Below are 18495 nucleotides of genomic sequence, written 5' to 3' on the forward strand. Positions count from 1 at the left end.
AGAAGCTTTTTAGTTTGAGTCCACCCCATTTATTAATTCTTGATTTTATTTCTTGCATTTTTTGAGTCTTGTTAAGGAAGTCAGAGCCTAATCTGATATGATAAATATTTGGGCCTACTTTTCCACTATTAGGCCCAGGGTGTCTGGTCTAATTATTAGGTCGTTAATCTACTTTAAGTTGAGTTTTGTGCCTGGTGAGAGGGGTTTAGTTTCATTTTGCTTCATATGGATTTCCAGTTCTCCCAGCACCATTTATTGAAAAGGCTATCCTGTCTCCAATATATGTTTTTGGTGTTCTTTGTCTAGTGTGAGATAAATGTATTTATGTGGGGTTGTCTCTATGTCTTCTATTCTGTACCATTGGTCTACATGTCTATTTTGGTTACAATAACATGCTGTTTTGTTACTATAGCTTTATAGTATTGTTATACCTAGTATTTTAAGTATTATTATACCTAGTATTCTGATGCCTTCTGCTTCACTCTTCTTGCTAAGGATTGCTTTGGCTATTCTGGGTCTCTTATATTTTCGAATCAATTTCATAATTTCTTTTTCTATTTCTATAAGGAACGATGATGGAATTTCAATTTGAATAGCATTGAAACTGATTTGAAATCTAGGTAGTGTGTTCATTTTGACAATATTTATTTTGCCTATCCAAGAGCATGAGAGATTTTTCCATTTTCTAAGGTCTTCTTCAATTTCTTTCTTTAGTATCTGTAGTTTTCATTGTAAAGGTCTTTCATCTCTTTTGTTGATTCCCACCTTTTTGGGGGAGAGGGCTCTTGTGAATGTAGTAATTTTCTTAATTTCTCTTTCAGAGGATTCATTAGTGATGTATAGAAATGCATTTGATTTATGAATATTGATTTTATATCCTGCTACATTGCTGAATTCATTTATTAATTCTAGAAGTTTTCTGGTGGAATCTTTTGGATCCTCTAAGTATACAATCATGTCGTCAGCAAGTAATGACAGTGTAAGTTCTTTTTTTCCTATTCGTATCCCTTTAATTTCTTTTGTCTGTCTATCTGCTCTGGCTAGTTTCAGGTGCTATATTGAATAGAAATAGTGAAAGAGGGCATCGTTGTCTTGTTCCAGTTTTTAGAGGGAATGCTTCCAATTTTTCTCCACCTAGATGATGTTGGTCTTGGGTTTAGCATAGATAGCTTCTACAATGTTGAGGGATGTTCCTACTATCCCTAGTTTTTCTCATGTTGTGAACATGAAAGGATGCTGTATTTTGTCAAGTGCTTTCTCTGCATCAAATGATATAATAATTTGATTGGGCCATTCTTCTTAATAAAAATTGTTTTGAAGGCAGTTTTAGGTATGTTATGGTAAGGCAATAGTAGTGCAGAGATAGGTGCTTATATTTCTGTTTATGAACATATTTGCACATCATTTATCTAAAATGTGTTTGGAAATTAACTACAAATAATAAGGAGTAGAAATCTGTTTAGATTATATAAGCAGTAAAGCAATAAGATTAAGATTAATATATAAATATATGTCAAAAATTATTTCTATCAGTTTATTTCTTAAAATTATATTAGGATACACTATCTATAAAGAGACTTAAAATCATTAGATCTTAATTGGAGCTTATATTCATTATTTTTAGGATGTAAAATATAGGCACACTTGTGTAAAGCCACAGACACTTAATAGTAGAGATCATCTTAGTCCACTCATTTATCCATTCCTTTCTTTATTTAACAGATATATATTAAGTTCTACTAATAGTGGGGTAAGATGATGCACAGTGAGGATTCAGCAATGAGCACAAGTAAAAAAGATCCCTTCCCTTAGAAGAATACATTGTACTGATGAAAAGAGTAAATAAACAAATAAATACAGAATAATAAATTGTGCTAAGCACAAGAAATAAACAATGTGATAAAGGAATTGGGGAGCTGTCTCTAGTTTAGAGGTTAAATAAAAGAAGACCTAATTAGCAATAATTTGAGCTTTGCCAAAACCCAAAAGAAAAATTTCCATGCAGAGGGAAGAGGAAGAGTAAATTTATAAAAAGTGGAAAGAGAGGTGCGTATTTCAAACAAATATGAAAGAGGTGTACATGACAGAAGTAGTTTCTGGTGGCTAGAGTGTAACTCAGTGGTAAAGTATGTGCAAATTCTAAGCACGTGCGCGCACACACACACACACACACACACACACCAAAAAAAGAAAATCTGTGAAATCACCCAAATCATAACAAGGTCTTGAAGACCATAGTAAAACATCTAAAGGGGTTTAACCACAGGAATGATGATTTTTTTTGAGTCTTCTAGCATAAGATATGTTAACTATATCTTTTGAAGTACAGAATGGCTTGGAAAAAGGTAGAAATAGAAATTAGGAGCTGTGTTAGTCAGTTTTTCATCACTTGAGAAGAGCAAGCTAGAGAAGAAAACATCTATTTTGGCCCAAAGTTTCTGAGGTACACTTGTTCCATTACTCTGCACCCAAGGCAAGAAAGAACATTAAGACTGCAGAAGACATCACACAGCAGCCTGGAAGTGGAAAGAGAGCTAGGGGAACAGGTCCCTGAGAAGATGAATCCTTCCAAGGCACCCCACAGTGACCCACTTCCTCTAGCCACACCCCACCTACTTAATGTTACTACCATTTAGACAAGGGTGGATTCATTAGGTTACAGTTCTCATAATCACATCGAAATATATCTGCATTAACACAAGAGCTTTTGGAGGACACATCCTATCCAAACCATAACAGAAGCCTCTTGAGAAAGTCTCCTCAACTATTCAGGTGTTTTCTTCTTGCCCTTTGCCTCTAAACTTGCAGGTTCCTGTCTCAGTTTGTCAGTTTTCTGTTCCTCTAAAAACATATCTGAAATAATCAAGCTATAAAGAAAAAAAAAATCTTATTTTGTTTCACTATTTGGAAGGGTTCAACCCATGACGAATTGGCCTTGTACTTTGGGTCCTATGGTGATGCAGCACATCATGGCAGGAATGAATGAGAAATAATCATTGATACCTTAAGTACACAGTCATAAGAAAAGGTGACTACAATTTGTGACATTAGAAATTTGATCGAGAACAAGATAAATGGCAAATCTGCCTCTCAGATGCTGGTGCAGAGTCAGAGGAGCTAGCCCTGTGTTTGTACTTAGTCAAGCAGCCTCTTAACCTCACAGCCAATATCCAGGACAAACCTCTCTTGTTTTATGCAACAGAAAGATGCTGAGGCAAGTCCGGAGTATAGAACATGGCATCTTAGTAATTGGACCCCAAGGTCACACAAAGAAAAGTCGAACAATATTGTCCACTAACACAGGATTGCCAATTAAGGAGTAAAAGACAGGACTGCGGTGAGTCCAACGTGAAACTTAGGTTGATGAGATGAAGGTGTCTCCAGAAATTGGTTTAAAGGTACATTTATCAATTTAAATTAGGAGCTGGGCTGAGAGAAGACCATCACAGGCATGTTGACTAATTGAAGGTAGATGCTAAATTAGAAAAAGACAGAGCAGTTTTAGAACTAATTTGGAAGCAGAAAGATGTTAAAGCTCTCTGTTCACCATGGGATATTGTCAGTGCTTGGATATTTTAGCAATATTTCCACATATTTTATAATAATAAAAACAAGTATCATAAAATCTAAGCATATACTTAGGCATTTAGTACTCATTTTAAGCATTCTTCTTAACTATCATCCCTCAAATCCTTGGTATAGTGCAGAAGAGGGACTAGATTCAGAAAAATTTCCAGGAACTTTAGAAAGAATTTGAGGGACCTTGGACTAAAAAAGCAAGCTTTTTATAGTTTTTGACCTCAAGTTCAGGAAAATATCTGAACAAAGCTGTGTGAGCACAGAATATGTAAAAGGAAAATGAGGATTGTGTTTGTAACTGAGTTTACCATACTCTTTTCTGTGGTTTTGTTATGTGGGATGGAGCACGGAGTTGTTAATCAGCTAAAATAAGAATGTCTCCATCATCCAGACAAGTCTACACATAAGACCACTTCAGTCAGAGAGTTTAGAGGAGGTAGTTTACCTTTCAGGAGTTCTGTAAGAAATATCAACAGAGAAATTGACTTTACTCTTTACATTCATAATAATTTCCTTAGGCAGAATATCCAAAACATCGTACATTAATTTAATAGTTTTCAGTTTGCTACTAAAAATAACAATAAAAATAAAGAAATCACCAAAGAGAATAATATGAAGTATTAGCTAGGTGAAAATTTTCAGAAACAATATTTTTAACTCTTGAAGGTTTATATATGATAGAGAAAATAATCCCATCATAATTATCATGCGAATATATGAATGTTTACTTTATTCTTTCCTAAACTGGAAAACAAGGGTATAATTTATAATATTTTCTATATCAGTACACTATCCATATATAATATATCTATATTTAGGGGTAAAAATGTTTTTTTTTTTATCTGTAGTACGTGGTAATAGATTTTTTATAAACTTCCTCAGACATAGTCTGAATTAAATCTTTTGAAAATCTGTATTATTTTAAAGAGTATATAAGAGAAAGTCAAATTACTGAGCTTTTCAATTTTTAGAAGTTCAGTGATGTTTATGAGCTTGTCCATAAAATATTTACTCCCCTCTCAGTTCACGTAAAATGCAAGGTTTAACATCATCAGTCATTAATTTTTAATAAGTGTATACTGTGCTCCCATATGCTCACATTCTGATGAGGTGAAGGAGATATTAAATAATCACATAAATAAAAAATATAATTTCATAGTACAATGAAAGTCAGAAAGGAAAAATATAATGTAATTTGTGTGCCCATTAAAAGGAACCCTGACCTGACCTTTGCAGACAGGGAATATGAAAGGAAGTTAAGGAGGGGAAAGTATAAAAGATGTTTCAATCAAATGAAAGAATATATACAGCCTCTGGGACAATCAGAAGTCCCTTGGAATGACCATAGGACAGAAAGCACAAGGGGAAGAGAGGTGTCAGTTTAGGATGGAGGACAAAGCTCAAGTCACATGAGGCTTTGTAGGGCATGGTAAGTATTTTAGAATTTATCCTATTAGCAATGTGAAGAGGGTAAGGATTTAAAAGTTGTAAAAGTAATGGAAAGAGGGAAATGCTGCAGAAAATTCAATAAGAGTACTTTTACTTATAATGATTGATCTTCTGACTACGGCAGAAAAAAAGAATCCTGGAGTGGACAGGAGGAGACCAAGTAGCAGAACCACCGCAGGGATCAAGAATGAAGGGGTGTGATCTCTTATCCTATTTTAGAGAATTGCCACCCAAATATACACAAAAGTGGAAAAGAAAGGATTCATGCCCCCCAAAATTCCATTTCCCAAAATGTTTTTTAATCTCACTGTATTAATAGTTCCTCTTAACTAACATGTGATAATTACACATATTGCATTTCAGTGTGATACTTGAACACAAGCATACAGTGGCACTGATCAACTCAGAGTACTTAATATATTCCTTGCCTCACCATTACTTTGTCTTAGTAGCCTTTGAACTTCTTTTTCCCAGATCTTCATAAAATATCCATTAGGTTATTGTGAACTACAGTCATTCTGCTATGCCAGGACACAACAGAATTTATTCCTCTATATCTATCTATCTACCTATCTATCTATCTATCTATCTATCTATCTGTCTATCTATCTATCTATCTATCTATCTATCTATCTATCTATGTTTTTGATACTCATTATTCAAAATCTCTTTATGCTCTGTCCTCCCACCAATCCTGGCCTCTGATAATCATTATTCTAAATGCAAATCAACATTTTTTTTTTAGCTTCTACATATGTTAGGATATATGCAATATTTATCTCTCTGCATCTGGCTTGTTTCATATACCCTTCAGTTCCATCCATTTTGCTGCAAATGACAGGATTTCATTCTTCTTCAGGGTTGAATAATATCCCATTGTATATGTGCCACATTTTTGTAATACTACCATAGATTTCACCTATCATTAACTTTCTATATAATTATCAGATCAGTTTTTACTTGATACTCTTAATATCTCTGGTTTTCTAAAATAAACTTAATTGAACTTCTGGATTATAATTTAATATTGAAGATGCCCAAAATAAACCTGATTTAACCTTTGAACTGCTTAAAATGTTTACTTTGAATATTAGCTAACAGCACTGTGAAGAGCATAAGAGTATAAGCATATAATGTCATCAAAATGTTTTCTGTCAAACTTCAGTGGAAACGAAGAAAGAGAGGCAAAGGGAGGTTACTAGAAAATGAGTTTTTTAATGGGAAAATATAATTTAACATAATTATGTGGAATTTTCTTGCATCCACTTAATCATGCATATAACATTAACGTGTGTTGGTCTGTTTGTGCTGCTATAACAAAAATACCTTAAACTGAGTAATTAGTAAATAGCAAAATGTATTGATAAAAGTTCTAGAGGCTAGAAAATCCAAGAACAAGGTGTCAGCAGATTTGGTGCCTGTTAAGGGCTTGGTCTTTGCTTCAGTGGTGGTACATTCTCACTATGTCCAGCCATAGTGGAAGAGATAAATGAGCTCCCCCAGGCCTTTTTCATAAAGGCACTCATCCCATTTATGAGAGTAAAGCCTTCATGACTCAATTCACCTTCCAAAGGTACCAGAGCCTATCTTTATACTATTGCATTGGGACTTGAATTCAACATTTGAACCAGGGGGGGACATAAATATTCAGAATATAAAAATCATCTATAAGAATGGCTGTATTAATAGGATCATTCTTATATATTCATAATATATGCATATTTTGAGAAAAACATATATTTATGATTTGTTATTTTTTTCACAGAAAGAAAATCACTATGGATAAGAAATAAGAAGAGTATCAAGTAAAAACTGATCTGATATTACTGTGATTATCTTTGAAGTCACATTCATGTTGACACAAGAGTTTGGTGTGAAATTGATCACTAGGAAAATGAGATTGATCAAATTATGTGAATGTACAAATATGGCCCCATGAATGCCACTTTTATGTATGATCACAATGAGTCAATAAAAAAAGAAAAAGGAAGGCTTTACTCTTAATTTTAAAGTTGTTTAAATTGCACAATTGTTTAATTAAAACATTCATTTCCCTCTGGGTATAAGATATATAAAACTACACACCTCCTCCAAGAAAAACTATTCCTCAAAGTTGGCCTTAATCAATACTTGGCAACATACATATGGTTGATTAATTTAATTAATGAGAATCATGATGCTTTACATCATTAACCATTTGACAGGACTTGGCTTTATCTTCAATATAGAATTATTGCATAGGTAGAGTTTCAGATTTATAGTTTTTATTCAAATTTCTTGTATTAATGATTGTTTTCTTTTCAAATGAGAACCGATCCATTTAAGCATATATAAAGAGCATGTCCTTCCTTTTACTATTTCCCATTCTCTCTCTCTCTCTCTCTCTCTCTCTCTCTCTCTCTCTCTCTCTCTCGTTTATTTTGTTTTGTTTTGTTTTGTTTTTTCCTTTTTCTTTTTCTGGTGCAAGGACTAACATCTGGTCCTTATGCATGCTAAATAAGCACTCTACCTCTGAGCTCTATCCCCAGTCAACTGTTCCTCATTTTTAACTATGAAAAAGTTTACCAAAATATGCTAGACATTCCATGGATTCAAATGTAAAGAAGCAACTTTCTTAGAAGTTCAGTGGTGTTAAGGAGCTTGTCCATAAAATATTTGTTCTCCTCTCCATTCACTACATTACATAAAAGCTAAAGTGTGCTGTTTCTCTTGTTTTATCCTTTGTGTCCTACCACAAAGACCATGCTTCTCAACCCAGAAAAAAAAAGTCAGGTGTTAGTTTTCCTCTGCCCAACAGATGAACAGATTGTCTAAAAGATGGAATTACAATTTAATATTCATGGCAGAGATTCATATGATAATGTTGGACATATGTAAAAGAAAATCCAGTATTCCTTCAGGTAAAAATATGCTTAAAATGTTGCAGAATTAAAATTTTGCAATCATTCCAATATGATAGGGAATAGTGTGTCTTCAAATACAAAAAAGGACTAGCTATTTGTGGAAAGCCAGCTGAAAAAATTCAAGAATGTGTATGAAGACAAGATTAAAATCACTCATGCAGCTATGGTTCCCTAACTAATAGTTCTCCAAATCTTAATTAAGTTATTCATACATTATGTGTGTGTATATTTTTATAGTATGTGTATTCATATTATACATATGAATAATATTTTTTTAATCTATCCTTAATATCCTTAATATGACCTCCTAAGTGACATGATTCCATGTTAGGTAATTTTAGGATAAATTTTGTGCAATTTTCCCAAATAAACTGATCCTGCTTCTTTTTTTTTTTTTTTTTTTTTTTTTCCTGTTACTATTCATCCCCTGGGATTCTTTGGTCCTGTTCTGATCAGTTAAGATGCAAACCTGTGAAATAGCAGTGGACTGCAGGTTCAAAATTTTCTGGGCACATCTTCAATGCCATCTGCTCATAGGTTTCCCTCCTTTAACCCCGGACTACATATTACAAAACTGTTCCCTCTATAGAAAGCCTAGCTCACAGGTGTGCTCTCCTTAAACCCAAACTTAGCAATCTCCATGGTCACCAAAACACTGGCACATGAATGGAGAATAGAAGGAAGTAATAACAAAAATAACCAAAAGTAATAACTAAAACCTTAGCTGGTCTCCCTACCATCCAGTCCTCTATCTCTCTCAGCCTCCTCTGGCTTCAGACTGATTTTGACCTGAGTTCTCCTGGCACTTCACACTACTACATCTTCCCATAAACCCATGTCCCCTTTGCTACTAATAAGTCTTGCAGGGAAGCACCATGACCCTAATCCCCTAATTAGTTCCAAGAGTGACTTTCAGGGCACATAGATGTTTCTAGTTGAAATGGCATAATATTTTTTGCTTGAAAAGTTCATCATAGGATACTAAGTTGCAGGTATATATGAGCAAGAAGTTCTGGTGTGTTATTGCACAGCAGGGAGATTCTAGGTAACAATCATGTCCTGTGCTCTGCAAAAAGCTAGGAGAAAGGATTTTGAAAGTTTTCACTGCAAAGAAATGGTAAATATTTGAGGAGATAGATATATTTAACCTGACTTAAACATTACACAATGTATATGTGTCTAAAATATCACCTATTTCCCCATTAATACATACAAATTTTATAATTTTATGTATCAGTCATGAATTTTAATTAATAAAAAATCAATTAATATATAGATTTCTATAGGTAGAGCATCATAGCCTTTAAAAAAGGAATATTTTCAACACATGATTGTTGTCTTTCTTACTATTGATTCCAGTCCTGAAGATTAGGATCAGGTCTTCCTTCCCCGGGTTTTGAAGATCAAACACCCGAGAAATGCCAAAGTAAACAGAAAACAGGTTTTATTTAAAAGAGAGATGAAGGAAAAGGTAGCAGACTTCTCTACAGAGAAGAGGGCCAGAGTTGGGTGTCCACAGAAGTGGGGGTTTCTTGCTTTTTATAGACTCCAGAACACCCTCACCTTCTCTTTCTTCTCCCTGTACCCATGTTCATGTCTAATTGTAGGGAGGAGTGGGGGCTAAGGAGTGGCACAGAGGGTAATTCTTTGTAGCTCTTTATGCTCCACAGAGCCATCCCTGAGGTTATCTCTTATCAACTGTTTGTCTTTTCTTTGATAACTATCCTTCATCTTCTCCAACCCCATCATTCATTACCTACACTCACTGCCATACCTTCTGTCTCCTGCTGTAGTTTGTTGAGGAATGTAACATTTCCTGTCCCTTCAGGCCAGGCCGGACTGCAGGCAGATTGCTTTTGGGCAAAGAAAGCATGTGGGGAGTCAGTACAGTGGGCTCATTTTATAAAATAACCCTCTTAACCTTGTGTTCCCACCATCCTCATCTATATGTCCCTTCTTACTGTTAGGTCCAAAAACTAATCTGAAAACAGAACTGATAAGAAACTCAACCCTAAATCCCTTTGATACCATCCTTCTTATAACCAGCATTTTGTTTAATTACATAAAAATTTGCAATCATGAAAGAAACAATTCTTATTTAATCTCTTTAAAATATTTTCTTTCCTGTAATTATTATTCTGTGACATTATTTTAAAATTCAATAAGCATATATTTTGGTGGCTTTTATATGCCTATATATGCAGACACATAAACATGTGTAATAAACTATGTCCACCCTTAGGATTTTACATTATTATTTCTAATAATTTTCATATTCTAATTATAATAGTGAATTTAGGGAGTGTATTGGGGATTGAACCCAGGGCACTTGGCCACCAAATCACATCCCCAGCCCTATTTTGTGTTTTATTTACTTATTTGTATTTTGCTTTAAGCAACACTGATGTGCTTAGCACCTCTCTTTTGCTGAGGATGGCTTTGAACTCAAGATCCTCCTGCCTCAGCCTCCCCAGCCTCTGGGATTACAGGACTGTGACACTGTGCCTGGCTTAATGATAGTAGTGATTTAATGGCAAATATAAACAACTTTGTTCACATATGGAAGAGGAGCATTCGTGTAAATTTTTTCCTAAAAGTTTTTATGGTCATATTTTAAAGATATCATAGAGATAATCTTGAGGATTATGAGTAAACAAATACAATAATGTAGAAAGGTCTTTAAGATCTTTAATATTGTTGTTAGTAGTGATAGACCCAACCCGATCTTTTCTTAAAATTGGGAGCCATCTCTCCACAAAGCCATGAAAAGATAATTTTGGCTTTACTATAAATTACTGCAAATTCTGAACCTGCTTGGAATGCCTTCCCGTGCCTTGAACTCACCCATGCCTGGCTCTCTGACCAGATAGCAGCCCTCTCTGAAACTTTAGTGACACCTCATAAATATTGGCCTTCTCTGTCCAGATAATGACACTCTCTGAGGCTCTAATGGTCCTCATAAATTCTGATGTTGGGGCCAGCAAAAAATGTAAACTACCATTAGTGTGATGCTAGTCAGAGTTCTGTTATCTGTAACCCCCCTTTGTGTAACTTTCTGGGCTATAAAGCTAGGCTGCAGGAAAGATGGGGTTGCTGTCTTATTCCCGCTGTTTTGGAGGGAGAGGCAGCCTGGCCGGTTGAAATAATAAGCTTGCTTTAATTTGATTTTGATTGGAGTCAGTGGTCTTTTCTTGCATCCTGGTCTAACAAGTAGGAATATATTGTTCATTTTTTTTTTCAAAGAAATTTATTTAAGTCACAGTTTTGAAGGATGAACATACAAGATGAATTTGCCCCATTGGGGTGTTAGTCCCCTTGACTATTTCACAACATAGCACTGAGGTAGAAAGGGAAAAGACCCCCCCACACACAGGAAAGATAATATGGTGGGACAAGAGCCAGAATGTTGGAAGTGATAGTGTTGCTCTTCATAAGAAACTGTTCTTCCAGAAATTAACTTACTCCATAAAAATGTTCTGAGGTTAGTGCCTCCAATAAGCATTATATTCCATAGGCACCAACTCTTAATACTGCCATATTGTGAACCAACTTTGCATCAGATGAACCTTTAGGGACATACTGAAACCAATCCAAATCATAGTACCCTCTAATGAGAGTATGCTTATAACACCATATTTTATTATTTATTTGAATGTTGAAAGTTCAAGGTATATAATCTTATCTTGATTTAGAACCATAGTGAGTTTGTCTTTGTTTCTGATCCTGAATCTAATTTATTCAGTAATAGAATTTAGTTCATCTGTTTTTACCAATATGTCTTAAATTTTCGATTAGGATATAAATACATCACACTTATTATTCCCCTTAAAAGTATGTCTGACATATAATGAAAATGGAAAGATATAAATAGTTATAATTTGGTTACTTTTTCAAAATATGGAAAGTGTAACACTTGTGTACAGAGTAAGTTTTTTTTACATGGGAATCTTAATATTTAGCAATTTCCCACATAAACTATATAGTACAGAAACAGTAAAGAAATTATAAAATTATATTTTAGTTTAAATTAATATAAAATTTATGAAAATAAATAAATTAAACATGTTATCTCACCTTGCCAGCAAAGATCATCTTTTATGCGTCCAAATCATGTGTCTTAATCTCTCATGCTGCCTGACTATCCGAAAAGACCTTTTGATTTATACCTTAGAATGTTATGCCAGATTCCTGGGACCCCAATAGACCTCCAAGAGCCAAATCCAATGCAATCACACAAGAGTCTTTATTGCAAGCTCGAGCCTGGACTCACAACCGTTCCGGAAGCAGCGGTCCCAGGGAGTGAGTCCCGATCCTTTGTTCAGTGAGATTTTATAGGTTTTGGGGAGATACTCTGTGCGTCACAACAATCACACAGCAAATCATTCCATACCGCGGGAAAATCAAACAACAACTCTTAACATTGATTAGTACATTTAATGGCAGGGAAAAATTGGGTAGGGGTGATTGGTTAATATAAGAGGGGGATTTATTTAGGCCTGATTGGTTTAGGCCATGAGGGGTGTACGTGCTAAACTACATGGTTTCCCAACATGTTATCAACCACCATAAACTACTTGGGGGTCATCTGGCATTCCAGGTATTTTCCCTGTCTCATGCTGATTGGAGGTTGCTAGGGGGTTGCTATGGGTCCTCATCTAGCCTAACTGAGTCAGGGACACCTGGTGCCTCAGACCTCTCCTGTTATTTACAGACAAACAACTCAGCAGGTATGTGCTTAGGAGTGCTCTGTGGGTTTTTCCAAGGACAAGGGTCATGCCCCCTTCCTTAGGATAGGCCTTGAGGTAGAAGCTGCTGTTATTTATTTATTTTTAAAAATGGAGTCACATTAGTTTCTCAGCATCTGAGAACAAAGCTGACTAACTTGTGTCTGAACATCTAGAAGGTTGAATGTTGTGACCCAGCCTTGGCTGCAGATGGCTAATGTCTCTTTGTATAGGGAATTGGAGTGGCTGAACAGATTTCTTAAGAGGAATGACCAGCTAGTTTGTCCAAAGTTCTCACATAACACAAATGCAATCTATTGTCAAATATTAGATTATCTTTCTCTTGTAGTGCTGACTGTATATATTCTTATTTCTCCTAATTTCTATTTCATGACTCCAGAGAGACTCTTGAACTAACATGATATTCAGAGCAATTACACATGGAGGCTGAAAAGTATCTTCCTTATTAAACAATTTAGTATTGTTCAAATCTATAAGTATATATTAAATATCTGAATCCTGAAAAGGGGGTAAATCCAATGCTGGACTGAATATAAAGACAAGAATAAAGCAAATATTTCCTCATATGATTTGATAGGGTAGACATTTTCAGGAATAAGGTCAAGAAAATCAATCTTTTTTACTGACTGTCTATTCACTTAAGAAGTGTGGGGAAAGAAAACCTAAGAAAAATATCAAATAAAGGAAATTAAGTGAGTTCTTGAGAAACTAATGTGACTCCATTTTTGAAAATAAATAAATAACAGCAGCTTCTACCTCAAGGCCTATTCTAAGGAAGGGGGCATGACCCTTGTCCTTGGAAAAACCCACAGAGCACTCCTAAGCACATACCCACCCTGCTGAGTTGTTTGTAAATAACAGGAGAGGTCTGAGGCACCAGGTGTCCCTGACTCAGTTAGGCTAGATGAAGACCCATAGCAACCCCTCTAGCAACCTCCAATCAGCATGAGATAGGGAAAATACCTGGAATGCCAGATGACCCCCCCCCAAGTAGTTTATAGTGGTTGATAACATGTTGGGAAACCATGTAGTTTAGCACGTACACTCCTCATGGCCTAAACCAATCAGGCCTAAACAAATCCCCCTCTTATATTAACCAATCACCCCTACCCAATTTTTTCCCGCCATTAAATGTACTAATCAATGTTAAGAGTTGTTTGATTTTCCCGCGGTATGGAATGATTTGCTGTGTGATTGTTGTGACGCACAGAGTATCCCCCCAAAACCTATAAAATCTCACTGAACAAAGGATCGGGACTCACTCCCTGGGACCGCTGCTTCCGGAACGGTTGTGAGTCCAGGCTCGAGCTTGCAATAAAGACTCTTGTGTGATTGCATTGGATTTGGCTCTTGGAGGTCTATTGGGGTCCCAGGAATCTGGCATAACAATGCAAACTGAAATGTGGAGAAGTATTTTCCTTGAGAATGTATGGGCATTTGGTCATGAAAATATGTAGAGCCATCAAAAATATATCTCAGAATATGAACCCTCTTATCTGAATGTAAGGTTGTTAGAGTCTACCAACTAAAGACTTTGGAGAGCAAGTAGCTCAGTAGAGATCTATGTAAGACAAAGGAGGTTGCAACAAGGACCACAGTAGAATGCATGTATCACAAGTACCTCCTGATTCTCAAAGCCAAAGTTCAGGTAGGACTCATTTCACATCAATGAAGACTTAAAGATCAGTTATCACTGTCAAATATAGTTACTCTCAGTCTTGGTTCATTTTAAAATCTGTATAATTAAATTTTTTCTCATCCACACCTTTGCCTTCAAAGTCTGATTTGCTTCCTCTTGCAGGAATTGAGTAGCACAGGTCTAACTAGACAACATTCTTGATGATCAAGTGAAGATTAAGAAAATTTTGGAGCTTAGCTAACCTCTGATATTAAGGAAAGGGAAGAAGGATGATCAGGAATTGCCTGATATAAATGCATTTCAAATTGGAAAATTGAGAGTTTTTTTTTTCTTTTTAAATTTACTTCTCTTATTCTTAAAATATTTATTACCTTTTCAAGTACATGTTGATAATGTTCTAAATTTAATTCATTTTGAGAAAAAATTAAAATATTTATTTCTGACTATCTAAGGACCACTTATATTATTAATATGCCATATGTATAATTTACCAAAGTTAGAAGCATTCTGCCTGCATTATTCTTCAATACATTTTTACTTAAGGTTGACTATAGGCTGATTATTTTAATTATTTACTAAAAACATGTATAATTTATATATTCAAAAATAGCACAGTTATGGTATGACACATATTTTATAAAACATTTTAAAACAATTTTCAGTAATCTTTAGAAAAACAAATAGGGCAATAAATATTTAAGACTCCAAATAAGAAGGAGAAAAAGACTGGAAAATATGTCATAAAATAGCTCTTAAGCCTGATATAACTGGACTGTGAAATTATACCTTATGTCTGTGAAAAACAGCTCTATAAACTGAAGTTTAATTGAAAAAAAATATGCTTCCTATAATAAATATATTTACTCACATCCATATTGAAGTAAATTGAAAAATATATGTATGAGATTATGTTATATTGCTCTTGGTGAAATTAAAAACAAAATACTTTAGTGAATATAGTGTGTATGTGAATAATCTTATTTAATCCTTAAGTGGAATTATCTTTTCTAAACAATTGCCATACTATTATACAGAAAAATATCCTAAGAAATTTTTATGATACATGCATGCATTTATATATGTATATACACATATATATATGCATATATATACACACATAAACATATATACATATATACAAATATATATATATATACAAATATATACACATACATATATATATATACACATACATATATATATATATATGCATACACACACACACACACACACACACACACACACACACATATATATATATGATTGTTAAAAGCCAAATTGACACATTAAGTTTAGTAAAATTTAGTCAGGGTACACTTATGAAATTCATGTAGTAGATTCCTCCATGCCCTTTACTAATCAGTACCAACCCACCAACCCACACATGCACATGCACACACAGAAATACACACACACACAGAGTCCTAACTTGCCTATTATAGCAAAATATTATAATCTGGATGATTTAAACAATAGCAATTTATCTTCTTAGACTTAGAGTGCCAATTCTTCTTGAAATTAAATGTTAATACAAAATGTAATTATATATATGACTTTTTCAATATTTGTAAGAACTATTCCTACTATTATATTCCTATTGTAGTAATTGTTATTACTATAAAGTATTACACTGTATATTAATATAGTATTTCTGCATTTATAAGGACTACCTATATTATAAATATACCTATATGTAATTTACCAAAGTTAGAAGCATTCTACCTGCATTATTCTTCAATTTACTTTTTTTACTTAAGGTTAACTATAGGCTGATAATTTGAATTGTTTACTAAGAACATGTATAGTTTATATAATCAAACATAGCACAGTAAATGTAGGCCTGATATTTTTAGAAGCATTTTAAAACAATTTTCAGTAATCTTTAGAAAAAAATTGGGCAGTAAATATTTAAGTAGTAAATACATTCTATCATAGTAAATATATTCTATCATTGATGACCATTTGTACTGTTTCCAGCTTTGAACTATTATAAAACTGCTATGAATATTCTAGTCTTACAACATAGTTATGCATTAATTTATGTAGAATTTGGCGAGTCATAAAGTAGGCATATTTTAACATTAGTAGACATTGCTAGTTGTCCAAACTGGTTTATTCAAGCCATGTTCCCACAAGTATCAGATGAGAAATCTAATTGTTTCATAGTTATATCAAGCCTTGGGGATATCAATCTTTATGTTTACCATTCTGATGGGTGTGAATGTCACATTGTGGATATAACTAACATTTCACTGAGAGACAATATCAGAGCCATCTTTTCATAGTTTGCTTAGCTAAACTGTTTTATGAATTATGTAACATTAGGCACATTTTTAGCGGATCCTTTCTCTTACGCTAATTCATATGTAGGAGTTCTCTGTGTGTTCTAGATATGAGTACTTTCTCAGCTATTTGTATAAAGAATATCCTTTCCATGTCTGTCACTTACCTTTTTATTCTCTTAAAGAAATGTTTAATGAGCAAAGTTTTTAAATTTATTGAAGTCCAGTATATAAGTTATTGAATTTTACTCATTTAATGTCTATAAATAGTTTGTGTGAATTATTTGATTTATTGTAATAATCAATTTTTCATAAAAAATATCCATTAGCCCTAGTAACATGTGTTACAAAGACTATATTATTATGTTGTCTTTGTCTTTTTGTTTTTGTTTTTGGCTTTTTTTTCTTTGGTTTTTTGGATGTTTAGGGAGTACCAGGGATTGAACTCAGGGGCACTCAACCACTGAGCCACATCCCCAGCCCCATTTTATATTTTATTAAGAGACAGGGTCTCGCTGAGTTGCTTAGTGCCTAACTTTTGCTGATGCTGGCTTTGAACTTGTAATCCTCCTACCTCAGTCTCCCAAGCCACTGGAATTACAGGTGTGTGCCACCACACACTGGCTTTTCTTTGTTTTAAGTCAAGTAACAATATAGGTAGAGATCATTCTTAGATTCTTGCTCTTATATAATTATTTTGTCATCAAGAAGAATCTTTCTTGATTATAGTAGATATATAGTAATCATTGAAAGATGATCATTTAAATCTCTTAATTTCATTATTCTTCAAGACACTCTGTCATTCTTTTGCTTTGCATTTATTTGATGGAAAACACATTAGTCTAAGGTCATCAATTCTCAAAACACAAAAAGTGCTAAGCTTTTTTTAAAAAAAAAACTTTAAATTATACACTACGTGAAAACTGACTAATGATATTGAATGTTCCAGTTGCTTGGATTCTTCTTAAGAACTCACTAACATTTTGTAGATTTTAGTGTGAGGTCTCTTGCATATCTACTTTAGATTTTTGTCTGACTTTGCAATCATTCTGATACTATTTTAAATTATATTTTAAAAATGTCAAGTCTAACTGAGGGCAATGGTGTACACCTGTATTCCCAGCAGCTTGGGATGCTAAGGCAGGAGGATTATGAGTTCAAAATCAGCCTCAGCAATTTAGTGATCTCCTAAGCAACTCAGTGAGACCTGTTTCTAAATTTAAAAAAGCACTAGGGATATAGTCAGTGATTAAGTGCCAGAGGATTCAATCCCTGGTTCCAAAAAAAAAAATACTCAATTCTATAATTGAAGCTTCTATTTTAGGAAACTAGGAAAAGAACTATAAAATAAATCCAAAGCAAAAGGTAGGAGGAACAAAACAAAAATAAAAGCATAAGTCAAACAAATTAAAAGTCAAAAAATAGAGAAAATCCATGAAAGAGTATCCTGACTCTTTGAAAACATTAATTAAATTGACAAATTTCTAGTAATAAAGCAGAGGCTAGGGCTTGGGATGTGGCTCAAGTGGTAACGCGCTCGTGGTATGTGCAGGGCGCTGGGTTCCATCCTCAGCACCACATAAAATAAAGATGTTGTGTCCACCAAAAACTGACAAATAAATATTAAAAACTCTCTCTCTCTTCTCTCTCTCTCTCTCTTTAAAAAAAACAGAGGCTATCAGTACAGTTCCTGAAGACTTCAAAGAGATAATAAGGCAATATGATGAATAATTCTACATATTTATTTGAAAACTTAGATGTAATAGACCAGGTCTTTAAAAACATAAACTATGAGGGCTAATATCCAAGACGATCAAAATTTCTAGTGCTCATTCTTCTGCAGAAATAGGAACTTGAACAACTACCTTCATGCAAAAATATCTACATGAGAGATAAGA

This window comes from Marmota flaviventris, chromosome 7 (assembly GCF_047511675.1).
Source record: "Marmota flaviventris isolate mMarFla1 chromosome 7, mMarFla1.hap1, whole genome shotgun sequence".
Taxonomy (NCBI): domain Eukaryota; kingdom Metazoa; phylum Chordata; class Mammalia; order Rodentia; family Sciuridae; genus Marmota; species Marmota flaviventris.